Below are 21,520 nucleotides of genomic sequence, written 5' to 3'. Positions count from 1 at the left end.
GGCAGGGAGCCTGCTTCTCTCTCTGCCTCTGCCTGCCTCTCTGCCTGCTTGTATTCTCTCTCTGACAAATGAATAAATAAATAAAATCTTAAAAAAAAAGAAAACAATTAAAAAAAAAAAAAAAGAAAATGGCTAACATTTGTGGAGTACTGACAGCGCGCGGACCAGGGCTAAGTTCTTCACGTGAATGAACACAAGCCTCACGGTGGTCCCCTGGGTGGACGGTCGGCTGTTGCTTGTGAGTTCTGAGGGATGGTGAGTGGGGTGGGAGTTCAGGTCATGCCTGGTGGTCGTTACTCTTGTCTCATTGCATACACCTACTTGTCTTATGTGGCATAAGAGGATGCCCACAGACCCTTGATGTTTCAGGCAACAAAGCCCTGGAGGACCATTTGGGAAGGCCTGTGTGTGTGTTCTGAAAGCCTCTTGATACCTCTGCTAAGGTCAAGAAAGCAGCAGCGCCAAACCTTAGAGTTGGGTGTCTGAGGCTTGCTGCAGCTCCAGGAGAAATCGGTGGAGCTGTCTTTGAAGAGATGCTGCCAGTGACCATGATAGCCCAGAGACCAGCAGCCAAAGGTGGACACATGCGGAGATTATGACCAGGCCAGGGGTGCCTGGGTGTCTTCATCAGGGAAGCTTCTGACTCTCGATCTCAGCTCAGGTCTTGATCAGTCATGAGTTCAAGTCCCCCGTTGGGCTCTAGGCTGGGTGTGAAGCTTACTTAATGATGCGAGCAAAACCCCTGCGTCCCGCCAGGAGGTCGCGGCATAAATCAAAGGAAAAGAGAGAGAGAGAGAGACGGATGCGATGTAACTCACTTGATCTTTATTGGGACGAGGTCCGCACCACAATTGTCGCGGTTTGGCAGCTCGTCAAGTTGTCATGATGAAGGAGACGTCGCCTCACAATCTAGACAGAGAGGTCACTGCAGAAGTTGAGACTGGGCACCAGCGAGTGGTCGGCAACGAAACTGTCGGGCGTCGGTAGCACCGGCGATGATGTTCTCCCGACAGGGAACTCGCTTCGCCTCAGTCCAACCCGATGCCTCTTTATATCCTGTGCTAAGTCTCCATCTTAAACACATTACATCACTTGTTTTTCTCGTGCTGGCACATCACACACACATACATTGTAAACATGTTTTTGCAACATCATTTCACTGGTCAAAATATTTACAATTTATTACTCCGCGCTAATCTTATCGCTACACGCACATTTGGGCTAAGCTTGTTTTTTACCTGTTTACGTTTAGTTGGAGTAGGGGAGGCCTACTCCATGTTTATTTATTTATTTATTGCATTTATTAATTAAAGGTTCACACTCACTACACTTAAAACAAAAACAAAAACAAAATGACGAGACCAACAAGCCATTTGGGAGAGTTGGGCTCTGAACTGAGAAAGATATAGAAGTACCCTAATTTATTTTTATTATATTTGCCTTTTTTGTATGTATGAGAGTGACATGATTAAAAAAACCCTGTATCTAAATAGATCTACTAAGGATCTTTAATAAATAAATAAATAATAATAATAAATGAATAAAACAAAAAAAATGTGAAGTGATGAGAAAGCCGTGTGGCGTAGTTTAATTGGCAGTGTTTTCTTTTAGTGGCTCATAAAAGAACAGTACATCTTACAGCTGGCAACATTTCAGACTTGTTAAAATATGGAATTTATTAGGATTTATTTACTTATTTGAGAGAGAGAGGGAGTGCAAACATGCTGGGGTGGGTGGAGAGAAAGAAGAGAGAAGCAGAGGGAGAAGGAGAGAAAGAATCTTTAAGCACATTCCCTGCTGAACACAGAGCCAGACATGGGTCTCAATCTCATGACCCTGAGGTCATGACCTGAGCTGAAATCAAGAGTCAGTCACTTAACCGACTGAGCCACCCAGGTGTCCCTGGAATTTCTTCGTTTAATTTTGCAGACGATTTAAACAATTTACTCAAGGTTGCCCAGCTTGTTGGTGATAGGATGGGAACAAAAGAGTCTGCCTCCAGGATCTGAACCCTGAGCTCCTGAGGTACATGCTCATGATCCACATTGGTCCGGTTCTGTGCTGTGATTTGGGCTGGACTCTGGCCTGACTTGCCTTTGTTCCTGTCCATTTTCTGGACCCAGCTCTCTAGCCTCCACACCGAGCAATTCAGTGTGTATCTTTCCATTTGAATCAGCCACGGTCAGTTTCTTTCACTGATGACTATGCCCTTTAAAAGGTCCCCTGTAGATTTCACCACAAAGTGACTGTGCCCAGGGGGAGGTTCAGTTTCTTGAGAATGAAAGGGGCCTGTGGACTTGGGAAGTAAGAACCTAAATGGGCTCCTTTGCTTTACCTTTTTTTCCTTCAAGTTCTGGTCCCAAGTTCTGGTCCCAGTGTTATCATTAGGCCTTCCATGTTTCCCACTGAAACTTGGGATTTTCTGCACATTTCCTTCACGTGTACATTGATGCCATTTCCTCAATCCAGTGAGTGCTATGGGGTAGTTGCAAAAATTTATGCCATCACAATATCCAGACTGGATTATTTGCTTTTAGAGCACTTTCAGTTTTCTTCTGTAGTAATTCAGACTGTTGTAGGTTTATTGTTTATAATTATTTGTTTGATATCAGCTCTTCCCATTATGCTAAGCTCATGGGGCTAGGGATCTGGGCCGTTTTGTGCCTGGTATTAGGTAAGTGCTCAGAAGTCATCTTATTGACCTGGAATTTTAGAGCCTGAATTCTGAGACACCCTCTGATTACACACTGTTAGTTCACAAAGGAGGGAGCCGGCTGAGGTCTGGCGAGATGATGCACCTTGTTCTCTGTCACAGAGGGGGAGGGGAGGGGCCGCCTGCCCTGGATCTGGATTACATCACTCCTAGTTCCTCCTTCAGTCCTCCAGGCCTGGTCTCTGTCTGGGTCCCATTGTATATATCCTTCCTGCATATTCTATAGAGAAGTCAGGCCAGTTTATTATACCTAAACAAATGTGTTTGTAAACGGTAATTTGCAGTGGTTCAGCCACAAGTTAAGAGATGGGCTAGAAGGAAGCAAAACAATGGATGAAAGTCAAGGTTGAACCCAGGCATCCTGGGAAAGGAGAAACAGCAGTAAGAAATGGAGGGGCAGCTCTGGAAGGGAACCTCTGCAGACCTGGACAGGAGCCTGCATTTCAGGATAAAGCAGCCTCTAAGAGCAGCTTATGTAGCTTCTGAGAAGCCGGGAGACTGGTGTGCCTCTTTGCCCCATTCCCCACACCTTACAATATGTCCTTTGTTCCCTTACCCGAGGCAGTTCTGCTTGGGGGGCTTTCTGAATTGGGGGATGGCTACAGAGAAACCTCTGAAGATTTAAGCAACCCTTGGATACAGGTGGCGTCTGGAGTCCTGTCGTGCATGTACCAGATAGCTCCTTTTCCTGGACCGTGTCCCTAGAGTCCCCTGCCCATGATGTCAGCTTGACCACTATGACCAGACATGGTGGTCACGGGGAGCCTGGGTCACCCACACTTGTAGTCTAGAAGACAGCCACTGTGGAATCAGCAGTGGGTGAGTCACAGGGAGGCAGTGGAAATGACATCAAAAGCAAACTCTATTTTGCCTCAGAAAAGGGGTAAGAGGTGCTCAAAGTCCTGCTGTGATTCCACTTCATACAGAAACAAGGGAAAAAGGAAGGAATGGACGAAGCTCTTCTCTTCTACTTGGAAACCTTCAGGAGAACCGACGAATCCAGCCCCATGAAGATAAAGGGGGTGGGACTGGCTGTCTCCTCGTCCCTTGCAGGCGATGGGGCCTCAGGGATGCTGCGGACAGGAATTGAGGGAGGTGGTCAGGGTGGGTGCTCACTTCACCTATAATCAGCCCACTGCTATCACCCTTTCCCAGAAAGCCTGGTGAGGCCTCTAGATCCTCCCCACCACTGTCATGTGGGCATGCCCAGGAAAACACAACTGATCAAACCACGAACTCCTATTTTACAAAGAGGAGAGATGCTTATATCATCTACCCGAGGAAACTAATCATATGAACGGGAAATATTAACCATTGTAAATGAGCGGAAGTGGGAAGTTAACCCCCTCAACTAGCTGGAAGCAGCCTAGTGTGAGGGCAAGCAATCTTGCTAAGAATACAGATTGCTGGGGCGCCTGGGTGGCTCAATGGGTTAAGCCTCTGCCTTCAGCTCAGGTCATGATCCCAGGTCCTGGGACTGAGCCCTGCATCGGGGAGGGGGGGCCTCTGCTCAGTGGGGAGCCTGCTTCCCCCTCTCTCTCTGCCTGCCTACTTGTGATCTCTCTCTCTGTCAAATAAATAAATAACCTTTAAAAAAATACAGATTGTTGTCAAAGATCCTCCAAAATGCTGAAGCTCACCTGGAGCCTTTTTTTTTTTTTTTTAATATTTTATTTATTTATTTGAGAGTGAGCATTGGGAGGGTGGCAGAGGAGAAGGAGGAGAAGAAGACTCCCTGTTGAGTGGGGAGCCCAACTTGGGGCTCGATCCCCGGGATCATGACCTGAGCCAAAGGCAGACGCTAAACTGACTGAGCCACCCAGGTACCCCTCACCTTTAGCTTTTGATGGATCCATCCTCTACCATTTACCAGGGATAATGCCAACAGCTCCTGAGAATGAGATTTTGGTGGGTGGGCATCCGTCTCAAAGGTTAAGTTGAGGAGAGTGCAGTATTTGAGAGACAGAAGAGGAAATGTTAAGGAAGCTTGGCTTGCAGGGCTACCTCCCATTGTGGTAGATGCCTGGCTGCCCCCTTCCCTTGGACCACTGTCTCCCAGATGCGTAGAAGACCAGATAGGTCATAGGTGTGCACCTGCTCTGATTAAGCATGTCTGGTTTTTGTCTTTAGTAACTCTCTTCTGAACGATGGCTTTTGCGATGGCTGTTGGAGAGGTAGACTTCTTGGAATATGGCGTTGGTCATTCCCCTGCTGCTCCCAGGCCTCCTGTGGGCACAAGGCTGATCACGGTGCCAAGGAGGTGCCCTGCTCTTCCCCCTTCAAGATGCTGAAGTGTCTTTGAGTCATTTCACAAGCCTCTGTCCCTCACTTAGGAACTGTTGAACTGGCTTGCCTGTTTGCTTTATACAACTTATGTTCTCTTAAAATCCTTTCTAGGTGAGCTTCCTCTTCACTGCTTTTTACGACGATGCTAATATCCTAGGAACGCGTAGGCAAATTCACTCTGAAGAACAGATAACCTCTTACAAATTGTTCTGTTTCTTTCTCTGCTTGTTTGGTGTCAATAAGACAAGTGGCTCATAGGTGTGGGGTCTGTGTAGGAAGTCTCCTACATGGCCACACTAAGAATGTTTATTGTAGAAAGGGAACTTTTGCCCTGTGAAGTCACCTCCTCCCAGTCACCAGTAGCTTTCTGATATTCTATCACAGGAAATTCCTGGTGGTCCACAAAAGCAGTCTTCTGAGCACAGCTGCAGAGAGAGAGAGAAAATAATTGCTGAATTTGACAGTCAGGTCTGGGGACCCATGTTCAAGGGTGGCCCAGCACCTGGGCTCTGTGAAATGCACACTGGAGGCTCTTTGAACAATGTCAAAATAATCCAAGGAACCAAGGTCAACTGACCTCTCATTGTAATGCATTTAATGCAGAGAAAAAGGTACGGGAGGATGTCTTTTGTGTCCTAACATGGTAGTGGGGGAATTATATTTAGATTTGGTTTCTTTGAAACTGTAGTGACTTCTCCCCATCCTTACCTAACACTTGATGTTAATTATCAAAACCTTAGCTTGAACATTTGGATGAATTTTTGACGTGTTTGACGTGTTCGAAGCATCAGATTTTGAATGAAGAACTATTTTCCATCAGTGATTTTGACTCAGAACGTCAACCTGCCCAAATACCTTACAGATAGTTCTCCAGCAGACTCACTTCACAGCATGACACAGGCCCAATCCCTTAATTCCCCAGGCCTTAGTTGTCTCATCTGTAACTAAAGGACAGTCATGAATCTCTAAGGGCTCTTTCAGAGTTCAGATCCTGTGATCTAAGCCTTTCTATGTCTCTTGCTAGGAGAGGAGCAGGCAGCATCTGCTCTGCTGACTGAGTAAGGAGCCAAAGCCATGTTTCTCTGGGTCATGCCCAGGATTGAGAATGTTGTAGTGCAAGTGTTTTTTTTTCCCAGAGTATCTGTGGCTCCAACTGTGGTACAAAAATTAGAATGAGCAAGGCAAGCCTGGAAGAACAGTACAGATTGAATTAGAAATGGACTCCCCTCGGGGTACCTGGCTGGCCGGTTGGTTGAATGTCTTAACTCTTGATTTTGGCTCGGATATCTATTTCAGGGTCCTGGGATTCAGCCCCACTTTGGGCTACACACGCAGAGCTGAGTCTGTTTGAGATTTCCTCTCTCCTTCTCCCTCTGCCTTGGGCTCTCTCTAAATACATGAATAAATAAATCTAAAAAAAAAAAAAAAAAGAAAAGAAAGAAAAAAAAAAAGGAAATTGACCTCCCTAAAATAATTATGACCCTTCATTTGAGGTTGATTCTGGGCTCTTTGAAGACCACTTCTCTAGCTATTTTTTTGGGGAGTCCCATGGGACAGATGTAGACTTTGCATTACATCTTTAACGTTCTCTACCAATATGTTTTGAGTGCCTTCAATGTGCCAAATAGTTTGCTTGATGGCAAAAATCTCATCTGGTATTTTCTGTTTTGCTGCAGTAGGACTGGCCCAAAGAACACTTAAATGTCTTCATTTTTCTCTCTGTGGTAAGCTAGAAGGCCAAAAAGTGCCATAAATTGGTAGGACCCAAGGTACCGATGAAGTTGGGAAGGAGCGATTCAACAGTCTTTGTGGCCTTCTGTTGGCAGTTGGCATTTTCCAGCCACAGTACTGGCGGCTGCTACATACCTCCCACCAGCCACAACAATTCGTGGAAATTAATAAATGCATTTATTGGGAGAGGTCATGGGTAAAACAGGAAAATCAGTCCCCCAGCTTCCCAGACAAATACTCTGGGATCGAGTTTCAATAGAAACCAGCAGCTCCTTCACAGCACTGAGTATTTATAGCAAACAGAAGTGGTTCAAGTTCTTAGGTAGTTCAGCAAGGTTAAGTATGGTTCTTGTATTTATTTAGTTAACAAATGTGTTTGGAGGAGGTTTGTCCCACAGAATACCAAGTACTAGGAATTTTGGAATGTGAGAAGACTGAATTAATGAACCTAATTTTCCTCCTGTCAGATTGTGCTCATACAGAAACAGAACCTTTTTTTTCCCCCTTAAAATTGACACACAGTTCAATGGGGTGAAAATAATCTTTTCAATAGGTGGTGCTGGAAGAAGTGGATACCCACATGCAAAAGAATTAGATCGAATCCCTTTCTTATATCATACACAAAATTAATTCAGAACAGACCACAGACCTGAATGTAAGAGCTAAAATGATTACATTTTTAGAAGAAAACATGAATAAATTTCTGTGATCTTGACTTAGTCAAAGGTTGTGTAGATAATGACACCAAAAACATAAGGAACAAAAGAAAAAATAAACTTGACCTTATCAAAATTTAAACTTTTTGTGCTGCAAATGATATATCAAGAAGGTGAAAAGACAGAATGAGAGAAAATATTTAGAAATCACATATCTAATAAGAAACTGGTATCCAAAATATATAAAGAACCCTTATAAGTCAAGAACAAAAAGATAAGTAACCCAACTAAAAACATGGGCAAAAGATTTGAATAGACATTTCTCCAAAGAAGATATATAGCTGGCCAATGAACACATGAAAATATGCTCAACATTGTTAACCATTAAGAAGAGGCAAATTAAAACCACAAGGAAATACCACTTCAAAACCACAGGACAGCTATAATAAAAAAGAGAACAATACCAAGTGTTAGCAAAGATATGGAGAAACTGGAACTCTCCTATACTGCTGCTGGGTATGTAAACTGATGCAGTTGGTGTGCAAATTAGTTTGGTGGTTCCTCAAAATGTTAAACATAGGGTTGCCCTATTAGCCAACAATTCTACTCCTAGGTATATGCCCAAGAAAATTCAAAGCATCTATAAACTTGCACATAAACATTTATAGCAGCATTATTCATAATACCTCAAACATGAAAACAACCCAGATGTCCACTAATTATAATAAATAATAAATTATTATATAAATTATTAAATGAATTAATTATATAAACTAATCAGTAATTAGTGGACATCTGGGTTGTTTTCATGTAAATATAAATATATATAAATATAAATATAAATTTTGTAATTTATATGATAATTAATTATATCCAAATGTAGCACACTCTGTCATTTGGCTATAAAACAGAAAAACATTCCAATGCATGCCACACCATGGATGAACCATGAAATCATTGTGTTAAATGAGAGAAGTCAGGTGCAAAAGACCACATATCCTAGGATTCCATTTATATGGAATGTCCACAACGGGCAAATCTATAGAGACAGAAAGTACCTTAGTGGTTTTCTAGGGCTAGGGATTGTGAGGGAAGTTTGAGGAATGATTGCTAATGGGTTTCAATATTTGGGGGGATGTGATTATCCTAAATTCCGCTCATAGTAATACTTGTACGTTTCTGTAAGCATATGAAAGTCATGGAACTGTGTACTTTACATAGGTGAATTTTATGATATATGAGTTGTACCTCAATAGGTCTTTAAAGTAACTAGGTGGGTATGTGATAAGATATTATGATGTACCTGTTCTCTCTGGGCCTGCTGTGCCCCCTGCTGCCCTTTTCTCCCTCTACCAGATCCTGGTCCCAGGCAGCCCAAGGGAAACCTTTTCCAGCTGGGCCATGAGAAGAGGAGGGGTTGTGTTTTCCTGCTCGTTCTTTCTACTTGTCTGAGTTTCAGAAATAGAAAAATCTTGAAGAAATCCCTCCAGCTGTTTGTAGTTACCAGGAAAAGAAAAAGGTGATATGTCACGTTGAAAAAAAACATACAGGGCACCTGGGTGGCTCAGTGGGTTAAGCCGCTGCCTTTAGCTCAGGTCATGATCTCAGGGTCCTGGGATCAAGTCCTGCACCGGGCTCCCTGCTCAGCAGGGAGCCTGCTTCCCTTCCTCTCTCTCTGCCTGCCTCTCTGCCTACTTGTGATCTCTCTCTGTCAAATAATAAATAAAATCTTAAAAAAAAAAAGAAAAAAAACCTACAGACATATTAATGTGCCTTTCTCTCTGGAGCTTTAAAGATGGCCTTTAGTTTTTCATGGAATTTTCTGAAAGTGTAAGTATTTATGTATTATGCATACTTAAATATGTTTTGTAAATAATATTTACAAAACTGTCACTACCATGTTAGGACACAAAAGGCATCCTCCGGTACCTTTTTCTCTGCATTAAATGCATTACAATGAGAGATTAGTTGACCTTTCTTCCTTGGATTATTTTGACATTGTTCAAATATGTAAATATAAAGATGTTATTTATTACATGTAAATTGACATTATATATGACACTCAGTCTAGTTCTTTTCCTTTTATGTATCCACAATACTCATATAGACATTGATATGCTTCTGCAGTTTTGCTATTTGATTTTTTCTATTTCAGAGTCTTAGTACCCTTTTCCCTTATAATGTGATTTAATGTGGAATCCTTTTTATTAACCATAACTGGTCATGGTGGCTGTAAAAATGCACATCTTGGGATTTCTACTTGCGGAGAATGTGGTTGGACACAGCCTTATTTGCTGAGCAAATATTCATGTCTACATTTGCACAGAAAGCAATGTCCATGGCTGCTTTCAGCCAATGGCTGAACACACCAGGGATTCTAAGACCCATTCCTGGGATACCTCGGATGGGTTACTTTGCCTCTAGGACCCCTTGTCAGCCTTGCTGAAGCTTTTCCAGAACAACCCTTTCATCACCCGACCCTACTCCCCTCACAAAGTGGGAGACTGTATCACATGGGACATTTGTCCTTGATTGCTCCTGATAGATAGACTACATTGGCCACTTAAGCCCTTTCAGGGCTGTTGATAGTGTCTCACTGCTGTTGATACTTTTTGAGGTTATGATGTTTTTGTTCTAGTTCAGTCATCAACCTCTGCCAGAGCATTGTGGCTTGTGAAACTGATCCATGCCCCGTGTTTGGCTTTCTGGACCATTTGCATTGGGACAATGGTGAACCTTTTATGGCAAGAGCTGCTCAACCCTGTGCTGGTAGTCAAGGATTTGATGGACCTCCTGTGCTTTCTACCACTCAAAAATCGACAGAAGAAACTTTTCGACTCTATTTCCTCCCCTTTGCTTGGTCTACACATCTTAGTGAGACATTTGGTCACTGAATTTGGCAGTCCCCAGGGAGGAGTGGTCTTCTCCTTGTATGCTTCTGGGTAATGATCAGGACGAAAGAATTGGTGGGGGCAACCATCGAGAACTGTGAAGGGTTTATCCTACTTGCAGACTAAAAACCGTAGCCTGCTATCATTTCAGTGTTGCTGGCAGAAGACATGAGACTCCCGGGTTCCAGAGGGGGAGGACTTATTACTTACAGCAATAGCAGTTGTCAGAGCTCCTGAGCCCAATTCCCACAATGTGGTGAGGGGCAGGTGAAATCTGCACATGCCGTGGGTTGCATACATGAAAAGAACCCCAAGTTCAAGGAGCCCAAATCTTTAATAATGGGCAAAGAGACTGTCTGATGATTGCCCTAGAGAGAAGCATTATTATGCTGGAAAGCTAACATAGCTGTCCTTTGCTCTGGAGGGAGACAAGGTCTTCATCCTTCAGGGCTGTGTGGTAGACAAATATTCTGGACTAAAGAGTCCAGACCAAAGGCAGTCAGTGCCTTTGCTCACAAAGTGTGCAGAGAGACACCCTGGGGAGCTGTCTCCCAAGAGTTATATAGACCTCTTTTTAAAAAATTGGGCTATTTCCCTTAGGATAACTGATCGGCATGCTCCTTCCTTTTACCTATTGGCAGTTCTAGGCTGGCCTGTGGCCCACTTCCTAGGGCAGGCCAGCCAAAAGGAAAAGTCTTACACATGCAAAATTCTGATTCTTCCACCTAGATTCTCTTGTTGGAGTAACACAGCCCTAGGTGAAAAAGATAATGGTCACATGATTGAGTATATTGCTTACCAATTCTTCCTACAGTGGCCCACATAGGCCAAGGTGGGGGAATAAGTGTTGTTATGGGCTGAATTGTGTCCCCCTGCTACCCCCTCCCCCCTCCCCAGTCATATGCTGATATCCTATCCCTCAATGTGACTTTATTTTTAGATATGGCCTTTACAGATATAATTAATGTTAAATGAGCTCATAAGGGTGACTTTAATCCCGTAGGACTGGTGTCCTTATAAGAAGAGGAAGAGCCACCAGAGATTTGCCTCTGTTCAAGCACAGACAAAAGACCATGGAAAGACACATTGAAACGGTGGCTGTCTGCAAGTCTGGAAGAGCGGTCTCACCAGCAAGCAACCTTGGCACCTTAATCTTGGACTTTTCAGCTTCCAGAATTGGGAGAAAATATCTGTTGTATAGGCACGGAGTCTGTGGTATTTTGTTACGGCAGCCCTAGCAGAGTATCACAACTGTTCTTGTACATTTTATAAAAGTGCCCTTGTCCCTCTTGGACTTGACCTTTCCAGAGAATCATCTTGGTTTGAATGGTGAAATATCTCACAAAGGGTGAAGTTATAGGTACTAGAATGAGTCCACACTAATTTTCTGGTATTGATAGAGGGAGAGCAAAAACCTGGCACTTAGGGAGGGAACATCTGAGAGCTCTTGAGGGGAAATGAGGGACATTAGTGATTGTTCTCTAGAGGATCTCTCAAAAAGGAAACTATCCTGGTGCAGCTTCTCTGTACTGTTGCAACTTACTTAAATCTAAGACTGTGGGATCTGCCACCTTCCTCCAGGTGACTCTGACCACAACTGATCATCATTTACTTTTTTTTTTTTTTTAAAGATTTCATTTATTTATTTGACAGAGAGAGATCACAAGTAGGCAGAAAGGCAGGCAGAGAGAGAGGAGGAAGCAGTCTCCCCACTGAGCAGAGAGCCTGATGTGGGGCTTGATCCCAGGACCCCGAGATCATGACCCGAGCCGAAGGCAGAGGCTTAACCCACTGAGCCACCCAGGTGCCCCCATCACTTACTTTAATCTTACTGAGAAATTTATTGGGCATGGCAGCGAAAGACTCTCGTGCCAAACACTTTTAGCACCAGTGGATTTCCCACCCTCATTCCCGGAGTCATTGTCCCATCATTCTGTGGGGGTGAGTGAATACGGCTCTTCTGGTGCCATGTACAAACAGGATAGATTTCATTCTAAAAATAATGACTGGGATCATTTATTTGAACTAAACTGAGACCCATATGAGCTACCCAGGAGGTGTGTCATTGGAATTGTCAAACTTTTCACACACACCCCGGTGATGTAGGTGTCCTGTGAATGGGCTCAACAATTACAAATGACAACAATTACTTTTTTTTCTGGGAGCACCATGTGCACGCTCAGTATTGTATGTCTAGTCTGGAAGCCAGGTGTTAATTTGCCTTTCTCATGAAAATCCAGGGACTTCATGTCTAAGGGTGGCCATAGACCACTTTCCAATATAAAGGAAATATTATCAGGGGGTGAGGTAGCACTCAAACGACTGGGGAGATCTCTCACAAAACAGCTATGCCTTGGTTCTCAAGGGAGTGTCATGGAAGATAATTGGCTTATTATTTATATGCACTTCACAAGCGATTTTTCTTGTGATGGGAGACATCCAATTAGAAGTGGCATGGAATCTGCCCCTGATTTTAGCTGGAGAGAATAATGATATGATCTTATCCTTGAAAGTCAGTCCCAACTCATTGGCCAGGTTACAAGATCAGTACACTAAGGTAAAGAGAAAAAGACCCTGGTGATTTTTGGGATTTGTTGAGCTTCTTTGGATCCAGGACACTCAGGGGCATGGCTGAGGTCAGTACTGGCTTCATCCTGCTGTTTGGAGTTCCTTAGGCATTAGTTTTAATGAAATGCCGAATGAGATGAATTGAATGGTTTTTTTCCTAGCCTCTGTTGGTCAGATAAATTGGAGAGGATGAAAGAGTGGCATATTCATGGGAAAACTTACCAGAAACCAAGATGGTGCAGAAATGAGGGGTGAATATTACGGGGAAACAGTTTTCCACGGATCTCTTGAGTTCCTGCAAATCTTGCCTGCAGAAGTATGAACTGCCCTATGTTCCAGATTGTCTTTTCAAGGATACTTATGCAGCAAATCTCCTTGGATGATACAGATAATGTCTCCCTGGGGAGCAAAGGGCAGATAGGCCTACTGCTGGGTATAGAGGATTCCCTAAGCTCAGGATTCTCTTTTGTATTTTAATGCAGCTTGCTGTGTGTGTTCAGGTATCATCTGGGCTCACCTCAAACAAGCTCAATGGTGACTGGTGATTGCAAGAAGATTTTATTTGGGGGCTAGAGTAGCATTAATAAAAGACTAAGACACTTGGGATGTTTATTTTATTGTGGTAAAATACACGTAACACAAAATTTACCACTTTAGAGTGTACAATTTGGTGACATTAAGTATATTCGCTATGCTGTGCAACCGATTACCACTATCCATTTCCAGAATGTTTTCATCATCCCAGATAGAAACTCTGTATCCATGAAACAATAATTTCCCATTCTCCTATCCCTCCAGCCTTTGGTAACCACTATTCTACTTTCTTTTTCTATGAATCTGACTATTCTAGGTACTGCATATAAATGGATCCACACAACATTTGTTCTTTTGTGTGTGGCTTAGCTCAGGTCGCATATGTTTTCAAGGTTCATCTATGTTGTAGTCTGTATCAGAATGTCATTCCTTTTTTTTTTTTTATTTTTAAAGGTTTATTTATTTGAGAGAGAGAAAGAGAGATGGAGAGAGCCTCAAATAGACTCCCTTCTGAGCACAGAGCCTGATGTGGAGCTCAGTTCCACAGTCCTGAGATCATGACCTGAGCCAAAGAGTCAGATGCTCAACTAATTGTGCTACCCAGCCTGTGTTTTATTTTTTTCCAATTTATTTATTTTCAGAAAAACAGTATTCATTATTTTTTCACCACACCCAGTGCTGCATGCAATCCGTGCCCTCTATAATACCCACCACCTGGTACCCCAACCTCCCACCCCCCCGCCACTTCAAACCCCTCAGATTGTTTTTCAGAGTCCATAGTCTCTCATGGTTCACCTCCCCTTCCAATTTACCCAAATTCCCTACTCCTCTCTAAAGCCCCATGTCCTCCATGCTATTTGTTATGCTCCACAAATAAGTGAAACCATATGATAATTGACTCTCTCTGCTTGACTTATTTCACTCAGCATAATCTCTTCCAGTCCCGTCCATGTTGCTACAAAAGTTGGGTATTCATCGTTTCTGATGGAGGCATAATACTCCATAGTGTATATGGACCACATCTTCCTTATCCATTCATCCGTTGAAGGGCATCTTGGTTCTTTCCATAGTTTGGCGACTGTGGCCATTGCTGCTATAAACATTGGGGTACAGATGGCCCTTCTTTTCACGACATCTGTATATTTGGGGTAAATACCCAGGAGTGCAACGGCAGGGTCATAGGGAAGCTCTATTTTTAATTTCTTGAGGAATCTCCACACTGTTCTCCAAAGAGGCTGCACTAACTTGCATTCCCACCAACAGTGTAAGAGGGTTCCCCTTTCTCCACATCCTCTCCAACACATGTTGTTTCCTGTTTTGTTAATTTTGGCCATTCTAACTGGTGTAAGGTGGTATCTCAATGTGGTTTTAATTTGAATCTCCCTGAGGGATAATGATGATGAACATTTTTTCATGTGTCTGATAGCCATTTTTATGTCTTGATTGGAGAAAAATATACAGTGGAAAAAAGACAGTCTCTTCAATAAATGGTGCTGGGAAAACTGGACAGCTATATGTAGAAGAGTGAAACTCGACTATTCTCTTACACCGTACACAAAGATAAACTCAAAATGGATAAAAGACCTCAACGTGAGACAGGAATCCATCAGAATCCTAGAGGAGAACATAGGCAGTAATCTCTTTGATATCAGCCACAGCAACTTCTTTCAAGATATGTCTCCAAAGGCAAAGGAAACAAAAGCGAAAATAAACTTCTGGGACTTCATCAAAATCAAAAGCTTCTGCACAGCAAAGGAAACAGTCAAAAAAACAAAGAGGCAACCCACGGAATGGGAGAAGATATTTGCAAATGACAGTACAGACAAAAGGTTGATATCCAGGATCTATAATGAACTCCTCAAAGTCAACACACACGAAACAGGCAAACACATCAAAAAATGGGCAGAAGAGGGCACCGGGGTGGCTCAGTGGGTTAAGCCGCTGCCTTCGGCTCAGGTCATGATCTCAGGGTCCTGGGATCGAGTCCCGCATCAGGCTCTCTGCTTGGCAGGGAGCCTGCTTCCTCCTCTCTCTCTGCCTGCCTCTCTGCCTACTTGTGATCTCTCTCTGTCAAATAAATAAATAAAATCTTTAAAAAAAAAAATGGGCAGAAGAATGTCATTCCTTTTTAAGGCTGAATATTTCAGCTCCGCCTGATGTGGGGCTTGATCTCACGACCCTGCCATCATGACCTGAGCTGAAACCAAGAGTCTAATACTTAACCGACTTAGCCACCCAGACATACTTCAGTTTCCTTATTTTAAAAAGCAGAATAATAACATTTATTCTTTTATACAATAAACACTTACAGATACCTATTCAGTGCCAGGCATTCTTATAGAAGATACGGTAGAAATGGATAAACAGAGAAATAAATCTATGCCCTCATGGGGCTTACATTCTGTGGTGTGAGAAATGAAGCAGAATAATTCTCAATTCACGTGTTCAACAAGGAAATGGTGTTTATTTATCAAGACTAACAGTTCATTCACTAAGTCCTACGAGCCTCTCACTTCAGTTTTCCCAGTAGAGCCATCTGGTCCTCAGCCATTTGGCCCAGGCTAATACATCATAAATTGCCTACTCCTGGCCAATTCACCACCTGTGAGATCATATTTGACATCACCTCGCTCAGGCCCTAAACCCTTAAAAATACTCTTTAACTTTTAATTTTTAAATACTACTTAGATTCTGTCAAGGTGGTCTGCTCCCTTACTGCAAGAAGTCTAAGAAACTTGACCTTTCGGTTTTTCCAGTGGGTGGTTGGGCAGTTGGGGTTACAAACAAACAATAAATTAGGGTTGTTATAAAGAGAGGAGGGGAGAGAGCTAATGGGAAGGGGCCTTGCAGGGCAGATTATTTGACTCATTTGACTTTACTCTGAGTAAGAACGAGAAGCAGTTAGAAGGTTTGGGCAGGAGAAGTGGCATGATCAGATTGATTATGTGGCCGGAGGGTTCCGGCACCCGCGTTGAGCAATGCGTGAAGTCAAGGAGGATGCCAGGCCACTTAGGAGTCTCAGCCTGGGGGGTAGGAATGGACTTGTCAAAGGTAGTTGCACTATCTGTTCTGATGTGGAACCCACAGGATTTGCTGATGGATTAAATGCAGTATGCAAGGAAGAAGCATGCTCGCCTTACAGATGTCATGAGCTTTCGATGCCATGATGCTTGTCACTTGTCAACAGCAGCCTCTTGGAGGATTTATACATGCTTCTCCCGTGCCTGGAGCCATGTTTCCTTGCCCTTGTCATTTGGCAAACTGAGATGTCACTTTCCCTGAGGCTTCTTTCCTGATACCCTCTGTCAGGCTTCCGAGTCTTCTTTGTGCTTCCATCATTCTCGCTCCTTCACATGTGCCTCCTTGTAGCCCGAGCACTGTAGACTGATACTGGCCCTTACTTGTGTTTCTCCCCCTGCAGACTCCCTATGAGCTGGCTTCATCTCCCTTGTTCATTATTGAACATACTGCACCCAGGACAAAGTCTGCAACATAGTCAACAATCAGCCCAAATTTGACTATTATTGGCAGCTTAATCATCGTCTGTCGTGAGGCGCCTGGTTGGCTCAGTCAATTAAACGTTTGACTTCAGCTCAGGTAGTGATCTCAGAATCCTGGGATCGAGCCTCATGTGGGGCTTTGCACTCAGCAGGGAGTCTGCTTTTCCCTCTCCCTCTGCCCCTTCCCTGCTCATGCCCTTTCATACTTTCTTTCTCTTAAACATAAAAAATCTTTAAAAAGATTTAAAAAATCATCTGTCATGGGAAAAAAGGGTAGTTCCTTTATCTCAAAAATGGAGTTTGGGATTCACTCACAGGGGTACCACTTTCATTGAAAAATCAGGGTCAACTATCTCTCAAGCATGGCTAGATGTGGGCGAACAGGCAAAGTAGCAAACATGGATTTTTTTTTGCACTAACTGATTTAAAACATGTTATTTGTCTTAATTACTGAATTTTTTGGCATCTTTTGGAAATTATTGTTGTGTGTGTGTGTGTGTGCCTGGTGAAAGTGCCTTTCCTTCCTCACCTTAGTCCTGATCCTGCTGGAGGGCAAGTAGGTGATAAGGAAGGTGCTGTGGGATATGGAGTTAGGGCATGATATCTTTCTGACTGTTACATGAGGAGCTTTGAAAAGAAAGTCTTGGAGGCCCCAAGCTGGGCTTGCTAGTCTGCTCAGGTAGCCATAATGAAGAAACAGACTCGGGGGGCTCTGGAGGCTGGAGGTCCGAGACAAGGTGCCAACAGGGTTGGATTCTGGCTTGTAGACAACTCTCTTCTCTCTGTGTTTTCATGGTTTCTTCTCTGTGTGCTTCGAAAGAGAAGATCTTTAAAGTCTCTTGCTCTTCTTAGAGTAACCTCGGTCCTATCTGGTTAGACCCCCACCCTTATGACCTCATTTAAACTTAACCATCTCTCTGAAGGCCATATCTCCAAATACACTCACTTTAGGGGTTAGGGCCTCAACATATAAATCTTGGAGGACACAGCTCGGTCTGTAACAGTGGGCTCCCTGCTTCCAGGCACACATGCTGCCTGGGTGGCAGTTTGGCACTGGAAGATGGATGGATCAGGGTTGGAATTTGGATTCTCTCTCTGATTAGCTGTGTGTTTCCCTTTGGCAAACCAGTTGGAATTCAGGAAACAGAAACTGGCACTGTAATTAAATTAAGCAGTTCTGCTCATCATCTTTAGGTAGCCAGAGAGGTTACACAGAAACTATCTACTATTGAATTTTAGTAGCTGCACATCGTTATCACCAATGTTAGATCTTTGAGCAGGCATTGGTCCAGAGTCCAGGGCCCCACAGATATCTGCAGGTCCAGTAGGAACCTTTCTAATGCAGCTGAATAGGAGGGAAAAGTGCCGAGTCATGGATTTGTTTCCTTCTGAGTCTGTGTGGTTCTTATCATGTTCAGGAAACATTAGCACACCCAGCTATTAATAATGGTGATGAAATGAAGTTTCTGACTAAATCTGGGGTGGAGGTAAGGGTCACCTGCCCAGCTAAACTACACTTCTATCTGTTCAGGAAGGAAGGGATCTATCTGAAGGCACGCTGTTAAGATAGGAATGTACATTCTGAGAACCCTCGACTTCACGCAACAGGGCAACCAGAGCCTCCTAAAGGTCATGGTTGAGGGGAAGGTGAGGATGTTGTCATTGGCAGATTTTTCTCAACCATTTCCAGAATCCCTTAGTAGGCAAAGAGTCCAGATAAAAATACAGTATCTAAGGCCTTACAAAAAGTAGGATAATGGTCCTTGTCATATTGAAGAATGAAATATTTGTTTAAATTAATAGAAGACTCTACTTAACCCTCAAAATTGATGAAATATTTTTCTTGGGAGACTTGTTCTATTTATTTATTCCTCTCTGAGTGCCCCCCCCTTAAAAAAGATTTTATTTATTTATTTATTTTTAATAAGAGAGCAGGAGTGGAGTGGGGAGGGGGCACAGTGGGAGGAGGAGCAGAGGGGAAGAGAGAGGGAGAGAAAGAGAATCTTGAGCAGACTCCACACTGAGCACAGAGCCTGACTTGGGGCTTAATCCCCCAACCCTGAGATCATGACCTGTGCTGAAACCAAGAGTTGGATGCTTAAATGACTGAGCCATCTAGGCACCTCTTCCCTCCCCCGGCCCAACTTTTTTTTTTGTTAAAGCATGAGATTTCGCAGATGAAAGCCCATTCCTTCCTGTACTCCTTCTCCTGCTCTCTCTAAGTCCCCTCAGTGGGTCTAACTGGTGTTGATAAGCAGGAGTAGTATCAGATAACGATTTCTGTTTGGTGCCTAGAACCTTCTGGAATTTATGGATACCAGAGTGAGTCACAAGAGAGACTTTGACTCTTATTTTTTTCTCTCAGAAGGTGAAGGACAGTTATGGCTGTGCCCCTCAGTGAATAGGTATCTTATGCAATTGCCTGCACTATTGGGTTCAAAAGCTCATTCTTCTACCTACAACCTGACTGGAAAACTTCCCTCAGGTGATGGAATATGTATTATGCTCCTATTGTCCAACAAATTCAGACCTAACTGACATAAGGGAAAGTTTATTTCAACTATTTTTGTTCCCTTCCCCTTATCAAATTCATACTTGAGAAGTTTTCACAACAGAATTTAATTTCCAACACTTAAATCGGGTTGATAATTAACTCAACGAACCTGGGAAGAATTCCTTTTGCAATGAGTTACCACAAATAGAGTTGTAGAACTTACTAAAGCAACAGACTTGCGTAAGTCACTCAACACCTATGGCTGCACCGCTCACTTCAGTAGCCACTAACCATACACGGATCTTTAAACTTAAACTACAATTAGTTTAAACTAAAAAACTCACTTCCTCAGTCACACTTGTCACATTTCATGTGCTCAGCAGCTACATGTGGCTTGTAGCTACTGTATTGGGCAGACAGGTACGTTTCCATCGTCAGGGAAAGTTCCTGGGTCAGTGTTGGTTTACAGCCCAAGTTTCATCATCTGAGAGGAATTAACAGAAGAGATACTGTACTATTACAAGTGGAAACACTTTGTTCATTGTGAAGTGCAGCACAGACTGTGTCATTACCCTTGATTTGTAATTTGGGTGGCTACAGAGTGGATTCCAGATTTCCTGAAGCAAAGTTTCATGAAATAATCTGACTCCCTAGCATACATGTCTGATAGTTTTACAGGTCAGCTCTGTTTCTCCCATTATAGTCAGCAATGCTGAGCATTCACTTTTCCTGGGCAGAAAGAGATGGAAGCCCTGTGCTCTCTAACTCCTGGTTTCCCATGTCCTCAAAGAGCCAGCAGCTCCTCCTGCACAAACTCTAGGACTTCTTGGTACCTATACCCTTAGCCATATTCTGAAACAACACAGTACCTGGGGGAGGACATAAAACTATCCTCCCCCCAACCTCCCTCCTCACCCAGAGACCCTATCAGCCTCTGCTTGCATGTGCTTATTTTAGGAATTTTATGATAGAGATGTATACTGGAGAAGTAAGAGCTTTGACCCTAACACTCACCTTCTGCACTTGACTGTGTAACTTTGGCAAGTATGTTACCTTCCTGAAGCAAAGTTTTTGTTTTCTTTAATTTGTGTAAATGGGGATAAGGTTTTCACTTTGCATAGCTAGATGAGCTAATAGACTTGGAATGCTTAACAAAGTACCTGGCACATAGCACCTGGCACATAATAGATGCTGTGAGGAGCAGTAGATGTATTTACCCAAGAGTTGTCCTCAGTTCTGGGGGAAATGGTGCTTTTTCTTTCTCTTGCAGTGCAGTGGAAGCCTCCCAGATATTTCATTTTCCGGATCTAGATCTGTCTAAACATCTGTGGGATGGGTATAAACAGCTTCAAGTAAAAGCGCCAGCAACAATAGGCATGTTGCAGTAAATACTGTTGGTAGTCCACCTAACAGCCTCCCCCCCCCTTATTCTCTTTGATAACAGAATCTAGATTTTGTTTCTGCGTCTGGCATCCAGGATTTCTTCCCCAGGTCCAGAGTGTTGAATATATTTTTTTAAGATTTAATTTATTTATTTTGAGAGAGAGAGAGAGAGAAAGAGGGAGAAAGAGAGAAAGAGAGCAGGGGGAGGGGCAAAGGGAGAGGAAGCGGGAGAGAAGCAGACTCCCAGCAGAATGGGTAGCCCTTTATGGAGCTCATCTCATGACCCTAAGTTCATGACCTGAATCAAAATCAAGAGGTAGCTTAACTAACCACCCAGGCATCCCCAGAATGTTGAATATTGATTGGTCCAAGCTTTCAGGTTAATATTACTTGTATTGCTAGTGACTGATATAAGAAAATGATATAACTCTGACAAGTAAGATACAGAGGAAAGTGTGTGTGTGTGGAGGGGGCAGAGCCAAAATATATTTTTCTGTCCTTAAAAATGAAGGAAAAACAAAAGAAGCATTGGACAATGTTCTTTCCATATTTTGAAAGGAACGTGGAAGTGAAAAATGGCCCCTGCAATTACAGACCACTTCCACCACAAAAAATTAAAATAGAGGGTTGGTGGTGATGGAAGGCCTGAGATTATTAATATTTTGATAGATTCTACTTTTTTCTATTCTTTATGTGGTTTATCATCCTTCTAGGAGCTCTGAATTAGAAATTTGATACTGTCTTTGACTCTTTCCTCATGATTT

The 21,520-nt window shown here is 43.1% G+C and overlaps 1 long non-coding RNA gene across 2 annotated transcripts in view; it reads right to left on the bottom strand.

Moving 5' to 3' along the window:
• Positions 1-1,883: 1,883 nt before the first annotated feature.
• Positions 1,884-21,520, bottom strand: part of LOC122904595 — a 37,184-nt gene continuing 17,547 nt past the window's right edge. Inside the window, exons 2-4 of one of the 2 annotated variants that reach the window (XR_006384237.1) lie at positions 20,591-20,698; positions 4,548-5,424; positions 1,884-3,786 (exon numbers count right to left, since the gene is read on the bottom strand). This is a non-coding gene — a long non-coding RNA (uncharacterized LOC122904595). Of the gene's footprint in view, positions 3,787-4,520; positions 5,425-20,590; positions 20,699-21,520 lie in introns of those variants that run through there. The other variant, XR_006384236.1, reaches the window with a different exon arrangement.

Source organism: Neovison vison, chromosome 4 (genome assembly GCF_020171115.1).
Source record: "Neovison vison isolate M4711 chromosome 4, ASM_NN_V1, whole genome shotgun sequence".
Lineage (NCBI taxonomy): Eukaryota > Metazoa > Chordata > Mammalia > Carnivora > Mustelidae > Neogale > Neogale vison.
This window is presented reverse-complemented; position numbering and strand designations above follow the sequence as displayed.